This window comes from Microtus oregoni, unplaced genomic scaffold (assembly GCF_018167655.1).
Source record: "Microtus oregoni isolate MIOR12 unplaced genomic scaffold, Mior012 000072F_ref0000427, whole genome shotgun sequence".
NCBI classification, from domain to species: Eukaryota; Metazoa; Chordata; class Mammalia; order Rodentia; family Cricetidae; genus Microtus; species Microtus oregoni.
The window spans coordinates 735,147-756,944 of record NW_024543979.1 but is presented as its reverse complement, the minus strand read 5'-3'; positions in this window follow the sequence as shown (position 1 = coordinate 756,944).

The following is a 21,798-nucleotide window of genomic DNA, read 5'->3' as shown; positions in this document are numbered from 1 at the left end:
AAAGAACATATCTAGCATTTTAAAACATTTTAATGTTTTGCCTAACCTGGTCCTGGATATGGTTTAATAACCAAAAGGCAAACTAATTTTGATTCCATCAATCACGACCATGGTTAGACATGGTTAGACCATGGTATCTAGCGTTTTGAAAGCTCACTCTGCAATCATGACTCCTCATACCAGCTTACTTCCTTGTGTAGCACAGGTGGCTTGGGCATTCCATGCTCTATCACAGAGACCAAGAACCTAATTTATCACTTCACTGATGGCCCGTAGCAGATGGCAAATCCCATTGGTTTGAAAAAGCAGCAGCCTTGCATTTTGCAGCTCATCTTCCAGACACACTGTCTGTATGCGCCTGCTCTTTCCTGATTCTTTCACAGGGTACCACTAAAGGAAGGTCCTTGGGGGTTCTGGGAGGAGTTCCTGCTTTTACCTTGGTCACCACATCCCTTGCCATGAAACACGTGTTCTGATGTTTCCATACTAAACTGGTGGCAGGGATAGTGGTGCCCTCTCCCCTCTCCAGTTTCAGTTCATACAGTATTGTCTCGCCAACAGCAGGTTTGCAGCTTCCTCAAGAGGTGGGAGAAGGGAGGTGACAGAGAGATACCATGGTGGTAGTGGCAGCTTTTGGTAGACACAGGAAAGAGTCCTGGAGCCTTCTCCTTTCAGATGCAGACACGCTATGTGCAAAGGAATGAAGTCACAGCAGGACAAGATGCTGCTGGGCTACTGACTAATGTCTAGTAGTCTTGCACTGTCTTGTGCTTCACATATATTATTCCTTGACACTTACAAAGCCCCTACGAAATAGGCACCATTATTATCTGCTTATGCTTTGTGGGAAAATGGAGTCATTGAAAAGCTAGACAGATTATTCCAGATCATACCACTGAGAAACATGGAGCCAGGACACAAACAATACCGAATCACAACTAATGAACGATTGCATGAATGTCCTGCTTGTGTCCTTTTCTCAGGTTTTGATTGTGTTGGGTTTACCTCTCTTTTTTTATCGGTAGGAGTTCTTTATTTATTATAAATATTAACTCCCTTTCTATTCTATATGCTGCAAATATTTGCCCTAGTCTGTCACTTGCCTTTAAATTATTTATTTGCTGTCCTTTGACATTCATTTCTTGTTTACCTTGGACAAGCTCCCAAAGCAGTAGTTGAAGCTATGGCCTTAGACACTGCTGGTAAACCTACTTTTGCAAAAAGCAGTAATCACAATACAGAGGGATTACTCCGTGGGTAACACCGAGTCTCACTTAGTTGGTCTAAGTATGAAGAATAACCGCACGGGAATTAGTTGCTTTCTTCACACCGAGGCAGTTTAAAATTACAACCCCCCTGGAGGCACATTTGTAATTGGGAAAGAAGGACTTGGGGTCTTTCATATTTATTAGATTGACGTTTGGGAAAATGAATTTTTACTTCATCTGCAGCAAATGAGTCCTAATCAGCTAAGTGGCTCTGGGCTACCGTGGCTCCTTTTTCTCATTTTCTTTCTGTTTTTGAACAGGTCTTTCTGATCTGTGGCGCCCTCCCATCCCCTGAACAGAGTCCCATGTGGCTTCTGTAGCTTTCAGGGATATTTGGTAGCAGATTTTGTGTTTTTCTGTTAAGGGTCTCAAACTTGTATGGGCTTTTCCTTTCAACCCTGTGTTCTCAGGCATGTAAAATTACTTCTAGCCTAAGTGACCCAAGAAGAACCGATCTAAACTCAACCATGCTTCTTAAATTTCAACAGACATTAGAAAGCTCCATTATTTCACAGTTTACCGATCCCAAACTCCAGAGAACCTGATTCAGCAGGTCCAGACTGGTTGATATTGTGAGGCTGGCAGAGTAGGTGGAAGGCTAGGCTAGAGAGGATCCTAGCTCTGGAAGTTGCCATGTCGTTATGCCACCAAGGAACCAACTCTGGAACACATTGTAGAGATATTATGAACACTTTGAGTTCTATAGATGGTTTGTATTGCGTAGCCTAACTAGAGAGAATAACTGGGACCCCTCACTCCCACAGAGCCCAGCAGAAGGACTTGTCACCCTGACATTCGGGTTTCCCAAGGAGTGGGAGCCGAAGGTAACGGAGGTAACAAGGCCATCTTACTCTTCTCACCCCCTCGTCCCCAGCTAAATTTCCTCTCCTGAACTCTGTGTATGTTATTCCATGGCCTTTATTATGTATCTCATATTGAACCTGCACCTCACCAATTTGGCTAGACTAATTGGCTAGCAAGTGCCAGAATCTTCCTGTCTCTGCCTTGCCAATGTTGAGATTACCAGCACATGCTACCGTGACTCCCTGCCTGCCCCCGTGACTCCCGGCCTGTCCCTCCATGCTGGGTGGATTCTGAGACTCCCTGCCTGCCCCGTCCATGCTGGGTGGATGCTGTGACTCCCTGCCTGCCCCTCCATGCTGGGTGGATGCTGTGACTCCCTGCCTGCCCCCTCCACCATGCTGGGTGGGTGCTGAGACTCCCTGCCTGCCCCCTCCACCACGCTGGGTGGGTGCTGTGACTCCCTACCTGCCCACTCCACGCTGGGTGGGTGCTGAGACTCCCTACCTGCACCCCCTATGCTGGGTGGATGCTGAGAATGCAATGTTAGGTCCTCACACTTGCATGACAGACACTTTACTAACTGAGCCATTCCCCAGACCTTACTTATTAAATATTTCCTATCTGTTTGTTGGTAGTTACTGGAAATGCAGTAGATTCTTATGCCTTGATTCTATGTTATTCAGCCTTGCTAAGAATCCCTTACCCATCAATTGATTTATTTAATTTCATTAGTTCATTCATTAATTAATTTTTGAGATAGGATTTTACCATATAGTCCTGGAAGGCCTGGAGCTCACTATGTAGACCAGGTTGGCCTAGAACTCAGTGGTATCTGTCTGTCTCTGCCTCCTGAATGCTGGGATTAAAGATGTGCACCATAACACTCAGTTCAATTTTTTTTTTAATTCTTAATATAGTTATATCATCTTTGAACAGATTACATTTTTCTTTTGATTCTTAAGTATCTTATCTATCATCTGTCTGTCTATTTATCATCTACCTATCTATCCATCTATCATCTGTCTATCATCTATCTCTCTATCCATCTATCATCTATCTATCATATCTATCATCTATCTATCATCTATCTTTTCTATCATCTGTCTGTCTATTTATCATCTACCTATCTATCCATCTATCATCTGTCTATTTATCATCTATCTCTCTATCCATCTATCATCTATCTATCATATCTATCATCTATCTATCATCTATCTATCTATCTATCTATCTGTCATCTGTCATCTATCTATCGTCTATCTAGCCCTTTACTGTACTAATTAAGACATCTAACCAATGATGAGCAAAGGTACAAATAGCAGGTACTTTAGTCTTAATATGTTTTTTTTTAATGTTTTATGATTTATACAACAGGAAGTCGGTGGACTCACTGAGTGGTTTCCTGAGTATATGAAACATCTTCCTCCAACAAAGCCATACCTCTTAGTTGTGGCACTCCCTAGGAGATTATGGGATTATAGGGGTCTATTACACCCAAACTACTACAGCCACGCTGCATCTATTTAGGAAAAAAAAATAGCAGTTTGTTTCCCCCTTGAGCTCTCAGTGAGATTTTGCAATGGCTTATAGCACCTGACATGAGTTTTGTCCAGGGGCATTAAATCCAGTCCTGAACAGTGGTTGCGCCTATTGAGGCTGTGCCTCTGTGCTATAGTGACTACGTCTCACCCAGCATGGTAATAGTATGGCCCACAGAATCCACAACTGAGCAGATGGTGGTGACAGCTCTTTTTCAGCAGCCTGCATTGTGTGTCCCACCACTCTGAAAGTCATTCGGGAGGGAACTTCCAGCTCAGTTTCCCATGTCCAGCAACAAAGTGTAACATTATCCTCCAGACTAAACCTTTCTCTGGCCTTTCTGGCCAGTAATTTGTGTGTGTGTGGATAAGCCTACCTGTGGCACTGGAATTCTCATTCACCCCCCTATGGCTTCTGGAAGTGCCCTTTTCTACCAATACATGGTGCCGTTGTTCAAACTCTTTGATTGCCATTTGTAATATTCTTCCAGATGGCTTCCCAATTCTCTACGACACTCAACAGTTAGTATTATGTAATGAAGCACTTTTTCAGATGGGAGCAGGCTCTCTGAAGACTCCCCGCCATCTGTTCCAAGCAAGCGCCTTAACTGGTCTTAGGAAACTAAGGGGCTGGGGGGGCTTAGCAAAGTCTAACACACCACTTAGTGAGCGGGTACACTGGCATTGACGGAGGACACTGTCCTACTTAGTCCTTGGCAATACGCAGTCATCTCCCATGAGACACCACCCTCTTCATCTGGGACACTGCTGCCACCACCACTGGGCATCTGTGTCTCTCTGTCCAGAATGGTTTTGGTGGTTTGGCTTGCACTTCTCAGGCACATCAGGGTCCAAGCAGGAGAAGGGCCACCTCCTAGCCTGATATGACTGCTGGGGCAGGGGTCCCACATCCTACAAGCATGAAGCTAGCCCCATGGCCCTTGCTTGCCATTGTCACACCAGGCTGCCGAAAGGAGCCCAGGCTGGGCAAACAATCGTCACTCCCCTTACACTTCTTTCGGGGGAGACACGCACACAGCACCCTCTGGGGATCAGCCGCCCATCCCTAGGATAAGTTCCATCCTTCTCCCCTTGTATGGTTTATCATTTATGTCTTCTGTGGATGGTTGCTCAGGTTCTGGAAGCTTTCTGTTTATCTCCCCAGTAATTCCGGCTCAACACAAATCTTCCCTTCAAGTCTCCTAGACAGACTTATTTGTCTACCTTGTATCTCTTCTCAATTGCTTTATCACTAAAAAACTCAATTTGCCTGCTGGGTTAAGTAATTCAGATCTGCTAGAGCCTCTGCTGTCTCAAGCATTGCATCCCACCACAGGACTCAGTGAAGTGACCAAGACCTCACACGGTGACAATGTGTGTTAGTGCCCCCTGAGGACCCTGTCTGTCAACTTCCTTCTTACCTGTCCTGTAGACACAGGCCTGCCTGCCCAGTGAGCTGGTTATCAAACACCCTTTTCATGTCCAGTTTCCTCAGAAGTTGGTGCTTGTCTCTGATTCTTCCAGTCCCTGATCTTCATGGGGACATTGGCCAGTGACAACCAATGTCCCTAATGGCTCTTAGGAACTAGTCAATCCGGGACTGATTTTCCTGTGTTTCCTCATATTACAAAACCTTTGCCGAAGGGAGGGGTGAGTTGCGTTGCTCAGTTTCCCTGTTTCTGTAGCAGTCACGCTGGTCTCCTCTGCCCAGGCGTCGCATGCACGGTCTGCAGCAGTGGTTCTCAGCCTTCCTAATGCTGTGACCCTTTAGTACCGTTCCTCATGTTGTGGTGACTGCCAACCATAACATTAATTTTGTTGCTACTTCATAACTGTAATTTTGCTACTGTTAGTAAGATGTGCAGGAAGCATGTAGGTGTCTCTCTAACAAAGAGGCATACCATCTTGTACCACAAGGGGAAAGGCAGCTCTACTGGGATTATCCTGAAAGACACCTCACCATCACACGGATCAATCTCAATTGGGTCTTGTCACCCATTGCAATGGCCATGCCACTGTGCCCCTCACAGCTGTGAGTTTAAGGGGTCTATTTATAGGAGCGTGAACGAGAGGCTACTTCCCACAGTTGGGTGCTGCAAAGGTGGCTGCATCATCAGAAAGCTCGGGGACAACTCCCAAAGGTGGCATGGCTGGAGCTGCCTGCCTAACCTCCAGGCAGCTGCACAGGAGAGCGTGTCTTTGTGTACTGCTTACACAGCGGTAGGGAGCAGGAGACGTGTGAACCCAGGAACTTTTTGAGCTGAGCCCTGAAAATTAGGAGTCCTCGACTCCCACAAGCGGGACTGTCGTAATGCCAAGGAAACACCTTTACGACATGCCTCTTTTCTAGGATGGCGTGTTGTTTCCGTGGTATCTGGGGGCTGTTTTCATCGGGAATGCTTACTTTTGACAGTTCTTGGTAGCTCAGATTGAAGGTGGATTACTTTAAATTATTTGCCATTGTGGCAGGCAGCTGCAGTTACAACCAGCTTGTTCTATTTTAAGTCTTAGTGGTGATGAATATTTTAAACCAGGCTTTAAAAATTTAGGCGACTCCAGGGCCAAGTAGAGGACACAACATTTTAGGGTTCGTATTTTGTCCTTTCATTTAGCACGGAACTGGAATGGGTCATTTTCATTTTAGAGGGCTGTCATACGTCGCTGGCCATCCTTCAGGGTGCAGACTTTTTTTCTAATGGGAGAGGAAGGGCATTCTTATTGCGGGTGGAGCCATCTCTGTCTTTCATCTCCTGTGAATGCTTCGATTCCTATTTCCTGTGACCCGTGAAGCCTCAACAATTCCCTGGCTTAAATTTACACAGTTCCAGTGATGCCCTCAGCAGAAGAGGTGGCATCAGTGCGACATCCATTCACACATTGTGACTCTCGTTCACTCTCACACAGTGTGACTCTCATTGTCTCACACAGTGTGACTCTCTTTCACTCTCACGCAGTGTGACTCTCGTTCACTCTCACGCAGTGTGGCTCTCGTTCCCTCCCACGCAGTGTGACTCTCATTGTCTCTCACAGTGTGACTCTCGTTCACTCTCACACAGTGTGACTCTCATTGTCTCTCACGCAGTGTGACTCTCGTTTGCTCTCACGCAGTGTGACTCTTGTTCGTTCTCACGCAGTGTGACTCTCGTTCGCTCTCACGCAGGGTGACTCTCGTTCGCTCTCACGCAGTGTGACTCTCATTGTCTCTCACGCAGTGTGACTCTCGTTCACTCTCACGCAGTGTGACTCTCATTGTTTCTCATGCAGTGTGACTCTCGTTCGCTCTCACGGAGTGTGACTCTCGTTCACTCTCACGCAGTGTGACTCTCATTGTTTCTCACGCAAGGTGACTCTCGTTCGCTCTCACGCAGTGTGACTCTCGTTCACTCTCATGCAGTGTGACTCTCATTGTTTCTCACGCAGTGTGACTCTCGTTCGCTCTCACACAGTGTGACTCTCATTGTCTCTCACGCAGTGTGACTCTCGTTCGCTCTCACGGAGTGTGATTCTCGTTCACTCTCACGCAGTGTGACTCTCGTTGTCTCTCACACAGTGTGACTCTCGTTCACTCTCACGCAGTGTGACTCTCATCGTTTCTCACGCAGTGTGACTCTCGTTCGCTCTCACGCAGTGTGACTCTCATTGTCTCTCACGCAGTGTGACTCTCGTTCACTCTCACGCAGTGTGACTCTCATTGTTTCTCACGCAGTGTGACTCTCGTTTGCTCTCACGGAGTGTGACTCTCGTTCACTCTCATGCAGTGTGACTCTCATTGTTTCTCACGCAAGGTGACTCTCGTTCGCTCTCACGCAGTGTGACTCTCGTTCACTCTCATGCAGTGTGACTCTCATTGTTTCTCACGCAGTGTGACTCTTGTTCGCTCTCACACAGTGTGACTCTCATTGTCTCTCACGCAGTGTGACTCTCGTTCGCTCTCACGGAGTGTGATTCTCGTTCACTCTCACGCAGTGTGACTCTCGTCTCTCTCTCACACAGTGTGACTCTCGTTCACTCTCACGCAGTGTGACTCTCATCGTTTCTCATGCAGTGTGACTCTCGTTCGCTCTCACGCAGTGTGACTCTCATTGTCTCTCACGCAGTGTGACTCTCGTTCACTCTCACGCAGTGTGACTCTCATTGTTTCTCACGCAGTGTGACTCTCATTTGCTCTCACGGAGTGTGACTCTCGTTCACTCTCACGCAGTGTGACTCTCATTGTTTCTCACGCAAGGTGACTCTCGTTCGCTCTCACGCAGTGTGACTCTCGTTCACTCTCATGCAGTGTGACTCTCATTGTTTCTCACGCAGTGTGACTCTCGTTCGCTCTCACACAGTGTGACTCTCATTGTCTCTCACGCAGTGTGACTCTCGTTCGCTCTCACGGAGTGTGATTCTCGTTCACTCTCACGCAGTGTGACTCTCGTCTCTCTCTCACACAGTGTGACTCTTGTTCACTCTCACGCAGTGTGACTCTCATCGTTTCTCACGCAGTGTGACTCTCGTTCTCTCTCACACAGTGTGACTCTCCACTTTCACGCAGTGTTACTCTCATCGTTTCTCACGCAGTGTGACTCTCGTTCGCTCTCACACAGTGTGACTCTCGTTCACTCTCACACAGTGTGACTCTCATTGTGTCTCACGCAGTGTGACTCTAGTTCACTCTCACGCAGTGTGACTCTCATCGTTTCTCACGCAGTGTGACTCTCGTTCGCTCTCACACAGTGTGACTCTCATTGTCTCTCACGCAGTGTGACTCTCGTTCACTCTCACGCAGTGTGACTCTCATTGTTTCTCACGCAGTGTGACTCTCGTTCGCTCTCACGCAGTGTGACTCTCATCGTTTCTCACGCAGTGTGACTCTCATCGTTTCTCACACAGTGTGACTCTCATTGTCTCTCACACAGTGTGACTCTCGTTTACTCTCACACAGGGTGACTCTCAGAGTGTGCATCAGCAACTGGTGCTCTTGGCCTTTCATTCAAAGGATCATCCATATTTTATTAAATGCTATGAAAAATTGCTTACAGTAGGAGGATCAGCCGTCATACTTAGTAAAGATAATTCCTTAGTGTAGCTGGCTCTTACATCAGTTGGCTACATTGAGTTGGCATCTATGAAGTGCAGGAGAAACCCAGTACAGGTAGACTTTCAGTCACTCATATACTCTCGCTCACTCTCACACAGTGTGTAAAGATAATTCCTTAGTGTAGCTGGCTCTTACATCAGTTGGCTACATTGAGTTGGCATCTATGAAGTGCAGGAGAAACCCAGTACAGGTAGACTTTCAGTCACTCATATACTCTCGCTCACTCTCACACAGTGTGATGAGTTGGTATACATGCAGTGCAGAAGTAAACCAGCATAGGTAGACTTTCAGTCACTCACATACTAATTACTACATGCTGTATATTAAGTAGCATATAAGCCATTTAATATATCAGCCATTTAGCATACCAAATGGCTTACATGCTACTTAGTATTTTTACATAATTCTTTTGTGTGAAGCACGATTAGTAAAACTCAGAGAGATATTGGTATTCAACCTGGAGATCCAGAAAGCAAACAGCCAGCCACTGGCTCTTACCTCAACCTCAGTCTGTAATGGCAATCCTGCCTCCAGGAATCTCAGAATGAGACTGTGTGTGAGAGCTTTCTTTCCTGTTTTATAATCTTTTCTGTTTCTTAGATTAAAGGCATGCACTGCTCAGTTTCTATGGCAACTCGTGTGGCTACTGGGACTTAAGGTGTGTGTTACCATTACCTGGTCTGTAAGGCTGAGCAGTGGGGCTGCTTTACTCTCAGATATTCAGGCAAGCATTATTTATTAAAATACAACTGAAATGCCACTACATTTGTGAATTTAATTTTTTGTGTGAAAATATTATACAAGCAGGGGCTCTCTCTTTTAGTTATTCAAACATACACTATGTTCTATAGAATGAGTTAAAAGTTTACTTGTAGTCACTGTGGTGTAATGAGGTACACAGACATTTCCAATACGCTGTGGGATGGTTAATTTTGATTGCCTACTTGGCTGAACCTGGAATAAACTAAGATACCACCGGGGGTCCTTGTGAAAGCATCTCTAGGAGGGATTAACTGAGGGATGGAGGGAAGGGCTCGCCTCCAGACTGGGCAGCATCTTCAGGCACTGACTTGAGGGAAAACAGTGCTACTTTTGCCTGCCCTTCTGCTCTTTGATGGCAAGTGCACCTGCTATGCTTCAGCTGCCACTGCCACTATCCTTCACTGACAATGGACTTCAGCTTTGTGGGACGTCCATGGGCTATAATTCTCTAGGAATCATTTAGGCCTTCAGCATGATATTTTGATTATTGAGGCATCTAGCCATGTGGATTGGACAGCTATAGGTTTGGAGCCTTTCCAGGGCACAGACAGCCATTTTTAGATTACCCAGCACCTACTCTATAAACCAATTAGACAAATTGGTTCTATTCCACTGGGGAACTCCATACATGCAGTAATCTACATTATATCGTACAGGCTGAACATTATATTGGGAAGTGATACCAGTATTTTTAAACCCTGAGTTTCAATATGGACTATTATTGTGTAACAGTTTGCTTTAAGATGGAACACTCTACCCTTCAGGGAAGCTCCTTAAGCAGGAAGGTAAACAACTCAGAACAGCTTCAGGAAGTTCCTGAAACTGACCAGATTCACTAGGCCCCTTCCTCCAATAAAGACTGCTCAGAGTTGCTCTCAGACATGCCAAGCTGATAGAAGACTCTGAGATCAAACTGGCTGCCTGGAGTAAACAGAAGTTAGCTGAGCTGCCTGGCAGAGCTTGAGACCAACTGAAAGAACACTCTCCGATCCACTGAGCCACCTGCAGGCTGTATGTGTGCTCCAGGTTCCCTGCTTTGGGAACTGCCACCCGTGCTGAGGTGGGCTTTGGTGAAGCAGCTGTCCCTGAATAATTTCTGCTCCTGTAAGTAACCCCAATAAAACTCACTGGGTCACCAAGTTGGACTCTGGTGGTGTTTGTATTGTGGGTTCCTTATCTGGGATGAATAGACGTGTGCATTGTGATCCTCCAGAAAGGTTTTGTCGTATGATGTAGTTGGTGCCTGAGGAGGGACCTGACAGAGCCAAGGAGGAGCTGAAAGGAGGAGGAGGGAACCTCACATAACCAAGGAGGAGCTAGGAGGAAAGAATTCCTGGTCTTGACTGGGTAGCAAGGCCTGCAACTGAGCAGCCTACGTGGCGGGCATCTACCAAAAAATTCTTATAGAATTGTCCTTTCTTTTATGGTGTGTGTTAGCATACCTTTGTGCTGTGGCAGCGGCCACATGGTCATGAAAGAGGCAACTAAGACTGAGCCATCAGAATCAGGAGTGTCTGGGAAGACTCCTGGGATGGCAGTCTTGATCTCTGTGATATGGAGTGGCGGCCCTGCTTGATGAGTGGGGTCCCCTACGTGACTACGGAGATGCCCTGAAAACAGTTAAAGGTTTAGGGAGAAACTTGCAGCCTTTGGAATAGTGCAGAAGGGCTGAGCTTGTCAGCAGCGGCGGCAGAGGTTGACTGGCCACGATTGTGTGCAGTTAGAAATGGATTTGAGACCGAGATGGACCAAGCAGGACCTCGTTTGTGTAAAGGAGCAATTGCAACAAGAGAGGGAGATGCATCTTCCTCCTCTAGGTTAGCCTCTGGTTTGTTTTTTTCTAAGCCTCGGGTTATATAAGTGAGATGGAGGTGCTGGCTTACTGGCTCTTAAGGCTCAGGGGCCTCCTCCAACAACCAGATACAGTGAATGGGGAGACAATCGCTATGGTGCTAACCTAGGGGCCTCTTTGATCAAGGGAGCCAGCAGGTGCAGCAGTGGAGAGCGGGACCATGTCCACCTTTGGCTTCCAGCAGAGCTGAGATGATTAAGTCAGGCAAATTAACTTCTCATGTGTGGAGAAGTGTAGGGAGGTTCCATGGACGAGCTCCAGGATATGAAAATGTAATGGCTCAGAAAACGGACCGAGATTCACAGGAAGCTAATTAAATTAGCGCCTCTTATTGTACCCAACCTTTATCTGTGGAGGAAGCTGTATCGGCATAAATAAATGCAAGGCAGATATTAAAGAATATATACAGCTTTAATGTTTAAATAAACTTACAGAACCGAGGTTCCCACGTAGCCATTTCACAGGAGGCAGGAAAAGGGACGAACCGCCTCCGCGTGCCCGATTTATCTGTATGCATTCGCCCGAGGCAAACCTGCCCCCTAAAGGGGCTGGCTTAACCCTACATCTCCCGCTTTTGTCTAAATAAGACAGAACTAAACCAAATATACCTATAAACAATAATAACAAAGGATAAATATAGCAAACAATATTGAGAACAGAAGTTTTGCTAGACATTCTATCTCAAGGAGTCTAAATAATGTAGAGAGTAACTACAATAAAATAATCTTCAACTCCATCAAAGATCTGAGAAGGGAATAAATATTACTTAACAAATGAGAGATATCCAAAATGTGCAACAAATGACAGAGACAACTGACTACCTGGGCAATCACCCAAAGTCTCGTTTGCAATGTTGAGTCAACCAACTTTGGCTAAGGCCTAACATAACTGACATACCATTATCAAATGCAAGGAACTTTCTTAGAATTATCCTACCCTGTCTTGGCAAGATAAGACAATCCTGTTTCATATCTTAGTCAGTAGTTGAGGTATGGGCTTTTCTTAACCCAAAGGCCAGTTCTGCCAAGAAGACAATCTCTGAGTGGAGTGTCTTTGGTGCTCAACATTCTCTCGGGAGTAGAGTGGTGTTGCCAGGAGTAATTGTGTCTCGTTGGCACAGAATTCTAGGTTAGATTAAAGGCCATTTTCTACAGCTCTTCAAAGAGGCTGAAGATTATACTATCTATACTAAATATAATCGCTATGTATCTAAAAGACCTGATTAACCTAAAAATAAATATGACAAACATATAATTCTCAATACCTATCTAATTTGAAAACTAAGAGAATAAACAACTGTGCAATATATGAAGACAATGATCTTCACCTGTAAACAATGTCATTACATATCAAATGTAAACAATGTTATTACATAAATAGTATCAGAGGTAGAAATGTACATTGTGATATGATAGATGTATCCATACAATATAAGCATACTCTTATACAAAAATAGAGGTAGGAACACTCACATTCAATATTCAATATATCAATATACAAGAAACAGTACCAATATAATTTCTAAAAGCAGTAAGTCACAAATACCAATCATCCCATCAAACCAGTTAATCCTCCCTTTTTTTTGAATATACCCCTAATTCCATACAATATCTCCCCATCCCCTCAACCCTAAACCAACCACTAAAAGATGTCCCTAACCCTGTGGGCAAACTCTGTTGGGAGAGGGGACGTCGTCCTCTTAGATTGCTTCTAGCTGACATGGGGGCGACGTTCTTCTTAGGGGCCCCTGTGAAAGCAAATGATGGTAAAATTCCCAAATTAACCTTTGACCTAAGAAATTATAACTAGTCTCTGAGCATTTTGAGAAGGTCCGGCCAGAATGTTGTCAAAGATGTGCATCATTCGAAATTGTCTCCTGCAGTTGGTACCAAAAAACAGGTCTAATATTAGCGCTTAAAAAAAATTCATGACGTCATAAAAACCAGATTGAGTTGATGTTGTGGGGCCCCATCTTCATCCTGGAAACTTCAAACATTATTGTAGGGAAAGTTGTTGCTTGTTATGGGAAATTTAAACATTAACAACGAGGACATATACTGACATATAAAGAAAGACACAGATATGAGGAAAGGCAAAGAAAGTTTATCAAGTGTAAAATTATTCTTATTCTGTCCCATTTCATGGCTCCTGACCTGAGACAGAAACTCTGAAATAACTCTTATCAACAGGCTTGGAATTGAAGAGGGACTGAGCCATAGTCCAACTCCAAAACCAGCTCTACACATTTATAAAGAAGTGTTCAATAAAACATATAAATATATATAAAAAATCAATACTTACAGTATGTATAGAATTTTATTGTTGATACTTAGTGGGTCATAAATATTTTCCATCCATCAGTAATTAAATATTCAGGGTCCCTTAAATTCTTTGAAGATGAGTATTTTCCTGTGGAGATAAGAAAAGAACCCTGCCCCAACCTATCTGTAAACCTTACCCTCAGTATGCTCGCCATCCTTGTGAATGAATTGTTATTTATCTTTTCCAAGTGACTTCTCTTCTTCAAACTGAACCTTTATTAATTTTGACGGTATCCATAATTTTTCCTCACCTGTGGAGATAAGAGCAAAACCCCTTCCCCAACGCAGCACATCTCCTGGCTTCCATTGTGAGGTCAGCACATTTTTGAAATAAACTGGTTGATTTAATTCAGCAGACTTTTCCATTATCCAATGTCTTTCTGCAGCCGTCGTTCCCTTCTCATTAGCGTTGAGAAAATTCAAGGTTAACAAAGCATTATGTAACCTATTTCTGGGGGTGTTTTCCACCCCTTTCTGTTTGTTCAACATATCCTTTATAGTTTGATTTGATCTTTCTATGACTGCTTGACCTGTAGGATTGTATGGTATACCTGTAACATGCTTGATATTGTAATAATCAAAAAACCGTTTCATTTTCCTAGAGACATAAGCAGGACCATTATCTGTCTTTATTTGTGTAGGTATACCCATGATAGCCATGACTTCTAATAAATGAGTGATTACTGAATCAGCTTTTTCTGAACTTAAAACAGTTGCCCACTGAAGGCCTGAATAAGTGTCAATGGTGTGATGAACATACTTCAATTTGCCAAATTCTGCAAAGTGGAACACATCCATCTGCCAGATTTCATTCCTCTGGGTGCCCTTTGGATTAGCCCCTGCAGGCAGTGGCGTTTGGTTATAGAAAGAGCAGGTAGGGCATTTCTTCACAATCTCCTTAGCTTGTTGCCATGTAATAGAAAACTCTTTCTTCAAACCTTTGCTATTAACATGATGTTTTTTTATGAAATTCAGAGGCTTGTAGCACACTACCAATCAATAATTGATCAATTTCTGCATTACCTTGTGCTAGAGGACCTGGCAGACCAGTATGGGATCGGATGTGTGTTATGTACATAGGGCAAAGCCTGTTCCTGATCAAATCTTGAACCTGGATAAACAATGAGGTTAGTTCTGTATCATCTTGTAGTAATAAGAGCGGCGGGGCTCCGTCCCCAACACCCCAGCTGCCTGCTCGGCTAGCTTATGCCCCGAAATAACAACACACAAACTGTATTCATTTAATCACTGCTTGGCCCTTTTTTATCTAGCCTCTTCTAGGCTAATTCTCACATATTAATTTAGCCCATTTCTAAACATCTGTGTATGGCACCCCAAGGTGCGCTTACCAGGAAGATTCTAGCCTATGTCCATCCTGGGTCGGAGCTTCATCCCGGGAGCGGGGCATGGAGTCTCTCTCAGGCGTCTGCTCCCCAGAGGAGAGCTGTTGAGACTGAGCTCACTTCCTCTTCCTCCCAGAGTCCTGTTCTGCCTACTCCTCCCACCTATCTTCCAACCAATAAAATGTGCCAAGGCAGTTCCTTTATCAGCCAATGACCTTCCTCAATCATCATCAGGTATAAATTCAGCAGTTTCAATATGTAAAATAACTCTTTCTGCGTATTGTGAATCAGTAACTATATTAATAGGTTCTTTAAAATCTCTTAGTACCATAAGAATGGCATATAATTCTGCCTTCTGGATAGAATCATAAGGACTTTGTTCCACCTTACCCAAGTCTTCTGATTTGTAACCTGCCTTCCCTGATTTATTGGCATCAGTATAGAATGTACGGGCTCCAGTTATTGGAGCATCACGGACGATTCGAGGAAGGATCCAAGAAGTTCTCTTTATGAAGTTAAGCCGCTTGCTTTTTGGATAGTTGTTATTAATGTCAAAGACTCAATCATTATACGTCTTGCTTCTGGGTCAGATATCCCTATTTGTACAGCCTTAGTTAGTCTTCGTAAAAAGTCACTAAAGAGTTCTCTCTGACCCTGTTTAACTCTGACAAATGATTCCATTCTCTGCCTGGGTCTTGTACCCTGTCCCTAGCCCTTAAGGCTGCTGTAGTACACATGCAGAGTGTGTTTTCATCCATAGTAGCTTGTTACTGAGGGTCGGAAAAGAGCCCTTCACCTAGAATTTTATCTAGGGAAATGTCAATTCCCTTCGCCTTTTCCTGCTGTTCTAAAAGTCTAGCCTCTTGCCTGAATAAGCATTTCCATTTCAATTGCAGTCCAGTCTCAAGGACTGTGGACCTCAGCTGGAGCCAGTCCGAGGGGGTTGCTTTGCTTGTTGTGGCCTAAGATTTTAGCATCTCTTTAACAAAAGAGGCGTTCATCCCAAAAGTCATGACAGCCTGTTTAATTTCTTTGAGATAATTCGTATGGACAGGCTCCCATGTATCTTCCTTGATGACCCTAGGGTTTCTGGAACCAATCACCTTTTCTGTTGTTATTACTGAAAAGGCATGTAGAGCTGTAGGTAGAGCTTTGTGGAAATTGTCCCGGAGAGATTTACCCACAGATGTAGTTAAAATTTGCCTTTCTACCCTTTGCTCTTCTTCATCAGAATTTAGAAATTCCTCAATCTTTTCAATTCTATTCACCATTGCTTTTTGCAATGTCTGAATCTCCTGTCCAGAATTATGTTCCAAAGCCTTCATTGAGGATTCTAAAGTATGAAGTTTGTCCATTAGAGATAACTTGTCATCTTTGGACATAATTTTTATGGCATAAACTGTGCCTTCTTGTATTGACAATCTTTCTGCCAATCTGTCATAAGCTTTAGACAAAATCCGATTTTCACATTCAGCAGTTTTGATTCTCTCAGTTAATGTTTCAGTTCCTACAGAAAGGGACTGCTGGAACTTACAATCCAATTCAGCTGTTCCTTCTTCCATAGTAATGAATTTCTCCTTAACATCAGCCTGTACCTTTTCTAGATTTTGCTCAGTTAACCGAGTCATGTTAAACAAAGATCTGTTTTCTTCCTGGAGAACTTCAAACTGATTCTTGAGAAGATTGTTGTCATTCTCAATAGTTTTTAAACGTTCAACCTCTGCCTTAAGTGTCTTTATCATTTTCCTATTGTCAAACCATATAGTGCTAAGGAAAATTAAGAATCCCAGAAATATCCATAGATGTGGGGTGATAGACACCTCTTGTAAAATCTCCCACATGGTACACTCAAAAAAGCTGTTAAAATCTAAAACAGTCACGTTCTCAGACATTTTATTTATAAAAGAAAAAATTCTTTTACCTGCAATGACCGGTTCCTGCCAGTGGTGGCGAAAGAGTCCACTTGAGTCCACGTGGCCTAAGTCTGAAATAAATGACTCAAAAACAAAAATTGGAGCAGACACCAGGCTGATAAGTAGCAATTGGGCCAGAAAGGGAACAGAGAGAAAAGCCGCCAAAGTGAACAAACCAAAGGGATGCCGGTGTGTTTGAGCCAGCTCGCAGGGCCGCTGTCACGTGACCCCAGTGCCGGCGGAGGTGGGAGGGGAACAGAGACCGATCATGCTGTTACAGAGGTGCTTGTGCCACTGTCAGGCAGGGCGGGGCCGGGGAGTGCTAATACTCCCATCCCGTTTGACTTTTTAGCAGGCACCAGGACAGATCCAGTCGCTCAGAATCTCAGCTGCGTCCGCATCCGTAGCTGGACCGGAAAGGCGCAGTGCTGAAAGGGTACACTCGGCGAGCCCAGGGAGACCTCCCGGGGGAGGTGCCACTGGTAGAGGTAGCCCCCAGGAGCCTCCAATTTGGGGCGGGTATCCTCAAAGCCCCACAGGGCAGGCGCCAAATTTAACGGCGTAAATAAATGCAAGGCAGATATTAAAGAATGGAAAAGGGATGAGCCGCCTCCCGCGCCTCCCGCGCACCCGATTTATCCGTATGCATTCGCCCGAGGCAAACCCGCCCCTTAAAGGGGCTGGCTTAATCCTACAGGAAGCAATTGATAAAAATGGATGGGGCTTTTCCGTGCTATAATAGACCTCACTTCTTAGTTGTGAACTTCTGGGATCACCCAGCACTTGCTAAGGACAGATGACAACAGTCTTCTAGAGAGTTTCACCAAGGTTATGTTTGTAACCACGTGATTTGCTATGGGATGGTGGCTCAGGATGTGGCCTCGTCCTGCCCACCTTCTGGAAAAGACTTTGTTTCTAGACGGCATCATGCTTTGGAAAGCCATTGAATGTAGTGGCATTTCATTGTATTTTAATAAACAAAACTTGCCTGAAGATCAGAGTGTAAAACAGCCCCACTGGACAGCCTTACAGACCAGGCAGTGGTAACACACACCTTTAATCCTAGAAGCCACACAAGTTGCCACAGGAACCAGGTGGTTCATGCCTTTAATCCAAGAAACAGAGAGGATTATAAGACAGGAAAGAACGTTCTCACACACAGTCTCATTCTGAGATTCCTGGAGGCAGGATCGCCATTTTTGGACTGAGGTCAAGGTAAGAGCCAGTGGCTGGCTGCTTTGCTTTTTGGATCTTTAGGTTAAACCCCAATTTTTCCGAGTTTTTATTAATTGTACTTCAATCAGAGAGATAAACATGTACAATGGTACTTCTGCTTATACCTTGCAACCCTGCCGGGGCTGGGTTAATTAAAAGGAAGAGAAAGAAGATCTTACCGAGTTACTGAAAAGGTCAACAGAGATGTCCCCAAGGTAACGTTCATATGGTAAGGTAATGTTCATAAGCAAGACAAGGCAATTGTTGTTATTACTGCTTATTTTGGCTGTTTTCTAAGACCACTAAGCTGGTTGACACTTAGGTTTTAGGTTTCAAAGCCATATCATTAGGGTCCGAAAGAGTGTGCTTCCTGGGTTGTCTGTGTTCACCAGTTATTTTCATGTCACTGACCCTAGGTCGGTGCTAACTTCCTAATGGAGAAGACAGTAGGCACAGCTCCACCCTCTGCTCTCTGTGCCTTGTAACTGTCGCTACGGCTAATGATGAAGAATTACGGTCACTAAATGGCAGAAAAATCCCTGGTTGCTTTTTAGCTGACCAAAGGAAAAGCGGTCTTTGACTTACTTATTGAGGACAAACCGTTCAATATGACTCCTAGTCCCTTTGAAATCTGTTTAAGGAAATGGGGATGTGTTCCCTACGGGTGGTTTTCATGCGTTTGTCTATTTCTGAGTATAGACGGAAGGAAAAGCTCTGAGAATATCCTGGAAGCCCGAGGCTGCAGAACTTACTGTTATTCTTTATTATAACCAAATAAGAAAATTTAAGATTCAAAGTAGGCCTTGATAAAGTCGCCATTTTCCCCATTTTACTTATGAATTTGTTACTGATAGTCAGTAATGTTTGATAATATTTAGCTCCCTATATTTTGTGAACTGTTTTTTTTTAAATCAGATTGATCTATAGGAAAAAGATTTGACCTCTTGTCTCTTTTTATGAAAACTCTGACTCCAAACACTGCTAGAACTCTCCAATGCAGATTTCCGTAGCTCTGGTCCTCATGCCGTAGCTGGCTTACAGAGCTGCCCCGGGGTGCTGTAGAGGTCCTTGCGAGCTGTGTGCAGCTCTCATGATTATAAACAAGTTAGAAAGTAAGCTCTCTTATTTTAGTATTCTTTAACAAAACATGAAAGGATTTGGAAAACGCGTTTAAAGGGGGAAAAACAATTCAGTCATTTCTCTTTACTGGGTGGATGCGTGTGTGTGTGTGTTTAAAGTGTGTCTCCAATTGCCAATTAATTAAAAAACACTCTGAAAGGAGATAACAATATAGAATCTAAAAACTGAGCTTTGTTCCAGATTTTCTGAGGACATAAGTGCAGTTTTAGTCAATTTAGATGACCAGGACCCACCCTTTCTAAGGCAGTTTTCTGTGATTATTACTCAAACTTATTTACTAATTCGTTTTCCAAATAGCAAGTTAAATCTCCACTCAGTCTCCCAGCTCCAAAGGTCCCATAAGAAATCATTTTGCTACTAGCCTGGAAATGTTCCAAAAATACAGCAGTGTGGTGGCCGTCGGCAGCATGGCCTCTGGGGATGCATCAGGTATCAGTTCAAATGTGACTTTTGTGCTCTCCGTCCTGTCTGAAAGTAAGGATGCAGGTGTGTGTCTGAAAGGGAGGTGCCGAATAGGGCGTTCTGTCTCCTTCAGCTCCTCAGCCTCGGGGGAAGTGCAATCTACAAGCCATCAGTGGGGTCCTGGGCATTGCCTTTAATCTAGGTCTTTTTTTTGGGCGCTTGAAATATGGCGGGAATTGAGCAAACAAATGCTAACCGTGCAGAAGCCAGCTGTATGAGCAGTTCTCAAGTGGGGATTAAAAACACTTTGCAAAACATAAGTCATTAATCTTCACCGTGGCCTCCGGCGTCATAGACATCCATCACTGCTCATCTCTGCCGCTGGGAAATCAGGGCTGCACCCAGAGTCCCCGTGGATCCTGTAATCCAGACTCGGGTCAGAGCACTAAGCTCGGAGCCTCATGCCCTCAGAAAGAGCGGTGGGCTGGGTTGTGTTTGGGTCTGTGAAAGTGCTGGAATAGACTGTTAAATTCCGTGTAATCTGAAGGATGTTGGAGGGAAACTGAACTGTTTGTTATTTATGGATCTGGTCGTTTCTTTCTCTGATTATCCTCTCGCGACTGATCTTTCTTTCCTGTGATTGCTTTTTCTTTTGAGATGGGATCTGACTCTGGAGAACTGGGTGCTTTAGAATGCAGTCGCTGTGTAGCCTAGGCTGACCTGAGACTCATGGCTAATCCTGTTTTGCCTTCCTGAATCTTGGGATTACAGGTATATGAGGTATATGTTACCACATACAGTTTATAATCCTAGTTAATTTGATCTCCTGAGCTTAAAACCTAGAAACATGCTGTGTTAAATGTCTCCATAAAAACGTGCTAATCTGGGCAGTGGGAGAGTGGCTGACAGCGAAGACAGCATTTAAGGAGAACTTTGTTCCATTGTCTATTTTATCCTGGAAACCCCTGGCTCCAAATAGTTCCCAGATGAAAATATGAGTGAAGGCAACTGTGCTGTGAGTCAGGATGAGAGGGGAAGGAGCTGCAGCAATGTTACCTGTTTCTGTATGGTTGGGGAAAGGGTTAGAGTTTCCTAGGCTGTCCTTGATTTGATGCTGTGTCAGCTTCTGGGTACCTTGGAACTACTGTGCTTCTTATTTCATTTTCATGAATCTTAGACGTGCAATGCCCTAATAAAATATGACAAACACCGGTTACTTCTTCCTCACACAGGGCCTAATTGGTATAACACCATTTGATGAGCGGGTCAAACTCCCGGTCTGCCACTTATTACCAAGGCCACTTAATATTAATTATTAATATGGTTATAAATGTTTTTAATCTGCAAAATACTAATGATGGCTCTAGCCTCCACAGGATTAAATAAGACAGTGAATATGCATGTGGTTGGTGCATGGTGCAGCACTGTTGGTGCATGGTGGAGCATTGTTGGTGCATGGTGGAGCATTGTTGGTGCATGGTGGAGCACTGTTGGTCAGCAGGCATTTTCTACTTCTTTCAGTCAATGGGAGGCTCCCGCTGGAACTCGTTTTTCTTATTGAGTCCCATATAGCAGCTTTCCATAGTGAGATCTCCAGACAAGGTTGGTAGTTATTGAGCAAGAGGGTGTGACATCTAAGAATGGGATTCTGTAAATGTGTCTGGATAATGTCAGGCACTTCAAGCAAAGAACACTTATTGCATTGATAGTGCCGAAACACATACATTAGGAAATCTACTGCAGGAAGAGTCCTGTGTGTAAGGCAAGCGAGGAACTGGGTAGGCTGGGGAGATAGCTTAGTCAGCGGAGTGGACCTATGTTGCAGGAACTGAGTTTGATCCCCCTGAATCCACACAAGAAAGCTGGGCGTGGCCGCACATGCCATGGCAGAGTCAGAGACACAGGATTTTGAGGCTCGCAGGCCAGCATTGCAGCTTCAGGTTCAGGGGTGACTCTGTTTTCAAAGACAATTAGAGTGATTGAGGAAGACATCTGATACTGACCTCTGGTCTACATCCCCCCCATATACACACAGACACGCACATGCACAGACATACACACATGCACACACACACAATACACATATACACACACACACACACACAACATGGGGGGGAATAGGGAAGGAAAATATTTGTTTTTTTTGTTTGTTTTTTT